Genomic DNA, 7,425 nt, shown 5'->3' on the forward strand with positions numbered 1-7,425 from the left:
CCCCTGGATACACAGGTCGTCTGCCAAACCTTAAAAAGTTTGACATATAATTTGAATATAAATATATATATGATATACATAATATATAATACAATATTGTAATTATATAATATATAATGTACATAATATATAATACAACATAATATATAATATTGTATAATATAAACATAAATAGAATATAAATGTTGAATATAAATATTGTTAAAATATCGTGTGCATTTTATAAAGCTATTGAACTATTATTAGCACGGATGAAATTTATAACTTGAAGGTATTCATGATGTAGCTATTGAATCTGACTTTTGCATACTGAAATGAGTATTTACTGCAATGACTAATTTTGTCAGACATACACTGCTAAGTATATTCGTCATTAATGAGATGCACACACTACATGTTAGTAATTGTAAACAATCAGGGCTCTTTTCAATAAATCACTCACATTTGTCAACTTGCCCTTTTTCTATTTGCATGTTTTCATTTTTTCTGGTGTGGGACAATATAACAGCGAAATGTGATGAACCAAACTCTAGAGGAGGTTCTCTCTTGGCAAACTGAGGGTGCTAGCTTGATATCTACCCTCACTCAAAGTACCAATTCACGTGCAAGGTGATGTAGCTGAATAACATCAGAGTAGGAGTCAGGAGGCCTGGAACTCCATTCCTAACTCTTGCCACTATCCTGCTGTGTGACTTGCGCCAGTGGTTCGCAATTGAGGCCTATTTTGCCCCCAGGGGACAGTTAGCAATACTTGGAAACATTTTTCATAATCATAACTAGGGGTTTGCTACTGGGATCTAATGAATAGAGGCCAGAGAGGCTGCTTGACATTCCACAATGTGCCGGCCACACCCACCCCCATGACAAGGAATTATCCAGCTCAAGATGTCAACAGTGTTGAGATTAAGAAACCCTAAATTAAGCCAATCACTTTATTTCTCTAGGTTTTGATTTCCTCATCTGTAAAAGATTTTCACCATGTCTCAAAGACTCTCCACTAATAAGCTCGATATAATGAATTGCCCTCATGGAAGAGCACCGAAACATTCAATACAGTTCAAAGGAGCCAAATGGCAAATATTTTAGGCTTTGTAGACCAAAGAGGCAAAATTGAGGATATTATTTAGGTACTTAGGTAAACATTTAAAATGTTACCAGTTAAAATGTGAAAATTATTCATAGCTCATAGGCCATAAAAAATAGGCAGCTGTCTGGAGTTGGAATACAGGCCGTAGTTGAATGACACACCTGACATAGAGACTTGTTTTTAAATGGCCATGACCACATGGGAGGCAGGAGGTAAGACTCCATCCCTACTAGATGGGAAGTTAGAAACCTATCTATCCCTAGCTTCACCTTTAATGAAAGGGTGTGCCAGGAGAAAAAAAAAATGTCTTAGAAACAGCAGTTATTTTCAAACGCATTTCAGAATAAGCTGAAACAGAGGCAAGGTAAATGACTTGAGAAAATCCGGCAAAGGTAATAGAATGCTGGTCTCTGGGCTTCCCAGTCAACTGGACTGTCAACCTCATCGCACAGCTTCCAAGAGACAATGTGACACTGTGAGAAATGCCTGGCTGGAAGTATTTGCTGAAGTTTTGGTCACAAACTACAACAAAACCTGTTTTTATTCTTCTATCTGTATAGAGTAGGTGAAGTTTTCCTTCTCATTTTTGGGTTGCCTTCAGAGACCTCGGGCACTTGAGTTCATCAAACAGTCCATTTGATTTTCTTCTGTGTTGCTAATTCAAGTGTTTCTCTATAAACCCCAAGCCACAGTACTATTAAATAATTGATTGCATAGATCTATCTTTCAAGTTTTACAGATCTGTATCAAAAGTTTTATGTCCCATGGAGATCTCTTACAGAAAATGATAACATTGTGTAGCATATTTTATTCATCTTCTACTGACTTGATTAATCTCTTCTTAGGGAATTAACCACATATACAGGATCCTATAAATTGTGGTCATTTTAAAAGTACTTTTAAGAGGAATAAACCCAAGCACACTGGCTCCTTCCACTATACCATCAGAAGCCCAATAAAGACACAATTTACAGTGTTTAGCTGTTCAAAATGTTTTTACTGTTTACATACGCTTTTGTTGTGAAAAACAGATGAAAAGGTTTCAGATGTCTATCGTATCCAGGTAACCAACTTTCTCTGATGGCTTCATGGGAAGCATAGGTTACCAATTATCATCTCTCTACCAGAGCTGAATTACCCCTATTAAATAAAGCTAGTGCAGACATAAGAAGATTCAAGACAGTGATTACAAATTCTTCCTGAACTAGTCGTGACAGATTACTTGGTTTCAATTTGAAAGTCACTCATTATTTGAGAAAAAGTCTTACTGAAACAGGTAGGTGAGACCATCACTATTTCTCTTCTATTTTATTTTTGAGTGGAGGTTAATTTGAGATGTTGTGAAAAGCAAATGCAGAAACACGCTTTTCAGGTTCCACACCTTTAATGAATGAGAAAAGCCAATTTTGTGTCAAGTAAGCACCCAATTAGACAAATGGCAGACAAGGACATGGATCTGAGAAGGGTGATTCTAAGTCGGGTTTTGATATCTCATCTTCTTGAGAGGAGGACAGACTTTCCAGTGAAGGGATAGCTTGTTGGGTTAACAAAGAAGTGCCACTCTAAACCTCATCTATACCTGGGAAAGACTCGTGTTTGTGCAAAGAGAAAAAAAATGCATTGTGTTTACGATCAAAGATTACTCCAAATGAAATTAAGAAGTAATTAACTAACTTGTAAATTCTAATGTTATATTTTGCACAGGGAGTGTTGGCTTAGACTAAAAAGAGCATGCATATTGTTGAAATGCTTTAAAGGATTACAAAACATAGGAGAAGCAAGATGTTTGACCAATGTTAAAAGTACCTCGTTTTAAGGGGAAATAAATTAAAATGAAAACAGCAAATATGTGACTAGCGACCCACAGAGTATATATATAAGGTGTATATCTTGCTACTATCTCAAAATTCTTTCCTGTAAATTAGATAACAATACTTCTTCGTTTCACACTCAGGCCTCAGCACTTCTGATATATTACTTCATTACAATAATATAACACCAGCAACAACAACAAAAATAGTCTGTACTGGTGATAGTGAAAACCATACAGATGATAGTGCCAAAATTTAGCAACAATTTCTTAATCAAAAATATGAAGTGAGGGACTTCCCTGGTGGCGCAGTGGTTAAGAATCTGCCTGCCAGTGCAGGGGAAATGGGTTCGGGCCCTGGTGCAGGAAGATCCCACATGCCACGGAGCAACTAAGCCCATGAGCCACAACTACTGAGCCTGCACTCTAGAGCCCGCAAGTCACAACTACTGAGCCCGCGTGCCTAGAGCCCGTGCTCTGCAACAAGAGAAGCCACTGCAATGAGAAGCCCACACACCGCAACAAAGAGTAGCTGCCACTCGCCACAACTAGAGAAAGCCCGTGTGTAGCAACAAAGACCCAACACAGCCAAAAATAAAATAAAATAAATAAATTTATTTAAAAAAAAGCATGAAGTGAAAGTTGTTGAAACTTAAAAGATAAACAGAGCAGATTCATCACCCACTTAAATTGATTATCATTATGTAATATAAAACCAGCACAGCACACACATTCTGGACATCAAATAAATTTCACTTTGGCCATCAAAATCACCTACTCTGAGAAACATTTCTTAATCTACCAGAAGAAAAATGAACAGTTGAATATTCCACATGTTTATATCCTTCAGATAGAGGTGATAATGTCACAAAACATTCCAGGTTCTTACTACATAAGTATCTAATCCACCTAAGAATAGTCATTTATCATCCACTACAGTGAGTCCCCTACATACAGAACCTTCAAGTTGCGAACTTTCAAAGATGTAAATGTGCACAGAGAATGGAGGAAGAGAGACAAGAGAAAGAAGAAGTAACTGAAGAACCATAGAGATTCACGACACAGGAAATGGCAAGGGGACTTTCTTTATTTGAGAAGGCACTGTTAGTTTTTGAGGCATAGGACCTGAACATAGAACGGTGCACGAAGGTTGCAGCAGCTGTTCAGAATGCAATCCAGTGCTACCGTGTCATCTACAAGAAAAAAAAGCTACTACCCAGACATCACTGGATCATTTTTTCAAGAGGGTAGATAGAATTGAATCCAGCAAGGAACCAGAACCTGTGCCATCCACGTCAGGCGTGAGTGAAATTGCAGCTTGCCCTTCGTCTCCTACTGCTAACGCTCCTTCAGCCCTACCATCTCCCACCTCCTCTCCCTTCTCCAGTCAGTAACTCTTCTTGCCTGTTCCCACGATGCCAGCCCCTGTATGCCAGCTGTTGTACTGTACTACTGTACTTTTCAAGGTACTGTACTGTAAGATTAAAAATGTTTTCTTTATTTTGTGTTTGATTTTTATGTATTATTTGAGTGAAAAGTATTATAAACCCATTACAGTACAGTACTATATAGCCGATTGTGTTAGTTGGGTACCTAGGCTAACTTTGTTGGACTTACGAACAAATTGGACTTATGAACATGCTGTCAGAACAGAACTTGTTCATATGTAGGGGACTTACTGTAAATTACTGAAAATTTCATGTGGAATTCAGATATTTCATACCTTTTGGATTAAGTATCTTGGATGTCTCTGGAAGTGAAATCAATGTATGATTTTGATTTATGTTGCAGAGGCATCAGCGCTCCTAACAGAGTTATGCAGGATCTCCATAGTTCTGCATCTTCATGCTGCTCTGTGGGGAGTTGAACTTAAGTATCTTGACTTCTCTGTATCTCTTGCTTGGATCCTAGCCATTGAAGTTTTCATTCTCCTTATCTGGCCATTCTGCTGGCTTCTGCTCCTTCTCTTATACCCTAAATGTAGGTGCCTTTCCCAGGGCAGAACAAGTCATTGACTCTCTTCTCTATATTGTGATCCTTAGCAGTTATAGTCTCTTATCTCACAGCTGCAGCTACCACTACTATCAATGGTATATCCCTTGTGCCACCTCACAGAGCTAATGCATCTATACTAGCTCTTCCGCCTAATGTGGTTATCACTATATTGTCATATCAACATATCCCTGTTAAATGTCTTGCTTGAGGAAACTCAGCAAAAGAAAATAGAATGCTGGTCCCCTGAGTCACCAACCAACTGGACTGTCAACCTTCTCATACTGCTTCTAAGAGGTGATGTGACACTGTAAGAAAATGCCTGGCTGGTATGCTGTGCTTAGGTTTTGGTCATGAACTAGGACAAGATCTGCTTTTCTTATTTTATCTGTATAGCCTAGGGGAAGCTTTCTTCCACAAATATATACTGACTTCAGAGACCTCATGCACCTGAATTCATCAAACAGTCCATCTTTTCCATGTTGCTAACTCAAGTGTTTCCCTATGGACCCCAAGCCATAGTAAATATTCCTTGTTCTGCAGATAGCTTTGAAGCTAATCCTGCTGCCCACTGATTTGTAATACATATGTGCCCATTTTTGTTGCCCACATCTAACAGGGAAAAGTAATCATAACAAGATCAGCTCTTTTTCATTGAGTGCTTACCTTGTACTAGACACAATCAGTCTATGAGGTATTATTATCACCAACATACAGATAGGAAAAAACAATCTCCAAGGCTATCACGTAACTTCTCCAAAGTTACACAGAAAGTTGCAGAGGCAGGATTCAATTCCAGTTATGAATTGAAAACCTAGTCTCCTGCCACAATGCATTAGAAGGGCAAAGAGTGTTGTTAACTCTTCTGATTACCTGCTCACTTGGAATCTCTCTCAGTAGCATGACTGCTTAGACTTCCTCATGTAGATGTCTTAAGTTAGACAGAACTGGGTTTGAATCTCAGGGAAACCAAAAATTCATGTGACTTGCTTTATTGCAATATTCGCTTTATTGCAATGGTCTGGAACCAAACCTGTAATATCTCAGATGTATGCTGGTACTGCCAATGAAAATAACCACTAACTTGGAATTCTTCAATTCAATAGTTAACATTTTCTTCAAAAGTAAAGACCAATTAAAAGCATATACATACTAAAAAAACTGAGAGGATTCACGGCCAGCAGACCCACATAAAAGAATAAAAGGAACTTTTCAAGAAGAAAGAAAATCATCTCAGTGAGAAATAAGAAAATAAGGGAGCTGGGAGAGGCATCACCAGCATCCACTGCAGGGAAGATGGAGAACTGCACACAGATTCTTACCTGTTTCTGCCCTGAAGTGATGCCTATCACTTCCAATCACATTTCATTGGTCCAAACAAGTCCTTTGGTCATGACTGATATCAAAGATTCTGGGCCCAGAAGGAAGAAAACTACAAATATTGCTAAGTAGCACAAATACCTGCTGAGCATTATTAAAATAAAGGGGTTTCCTTTTTTATTATTAATTTATTTTATTTTTGGCTGCATTGGGTCTTCGTAGCTGCGAGCTGGCTTTCTCTAGCTGCGGCGAGCGGGGGCTACTCTTCGTTGCAGCGCACGGGCTTCTCATTGCAGTGGCTTCTCTTGTTGTGGAGCATAGGCTCTAGGTGTGTGGGCTTCAGTAGTTGTGGTGGGTGGGCTCAGTAGTCATGGCCCGTGGGCTCTAGAGCACAGGCTCAGTAGTTGTGGCACATGGGCTTAGTTGCTCTGCGGCATGTGGGATCTTCCCGGACCAGGGCTCGAACCTGTGTCCCCTGCATTGGCGGATTCTTAACCACTGCACCACCAGGGAAGCCCAAGGGGTTTTCTTAAAAGGTTAGAAGCACTTGGTTTATATTGAAAAGGAAGTTGATTTAATAATGATGATTACTATGTATTATTATTATTTAATAAAATATAATTCTATCAAGAAAAAAATAGGAAAATAGAGAAGAGCCTGAAAACCAATGGAAAATTCATGTAAATCTAAATAAATATCTATCATACAAAAACAATAATGAGTTCCTATGGAGTTGAAAACAGAATGAAAATAAGAGCACAGATGATGGAAAGGGGTAAATGTGTAAAAAATGTTCACAGCAACATTGTAATAACAAAAAAAAATTGAGAAACAATCCAATCTCTGATAACAAGCGAATGGACAACTAAATTATGCTGAGGGCATGTGATGACCCAACATATAAGCCAAAAAATAAATAAGCTACTGATTTACACATCAGCATAAATAAATCCTAGAAGCATAAGGTTGGCTGAAAAAGTCAAGATGACTACTACATACAATGTGACATCATTTTCACAAAGATTAAGAAAGAGGACAATATACTGTTTAAGGATGCTTATAAATATAGTAGAAGTATTTTAAAAGAATAGCAAAGGAAAGATAAACGTAAATTTGGGGGATGATTTATCACTTTGGGGGAGGCAGGGGCACAGGATAGATAAGAGAACAAAGGTAGCTGCAACGGACTTGGGAATGTTCTATTTCCTAAGTTGGT

Source organism: Tursiops truncatus, chromosome X (genome assembly GCF_011762595.2).
Source record: "Tursiops truncatus isolate mTurTru1 chromosome X, mTurTru1.mat.Y, whole genome shotgun sequence".
Lineage (NCBI taxonomy): Eukaryota > Metazoa > Chordata > Mammalia > Artiodactyla > Delphinidae > Tursiops > Tursiops truncatus.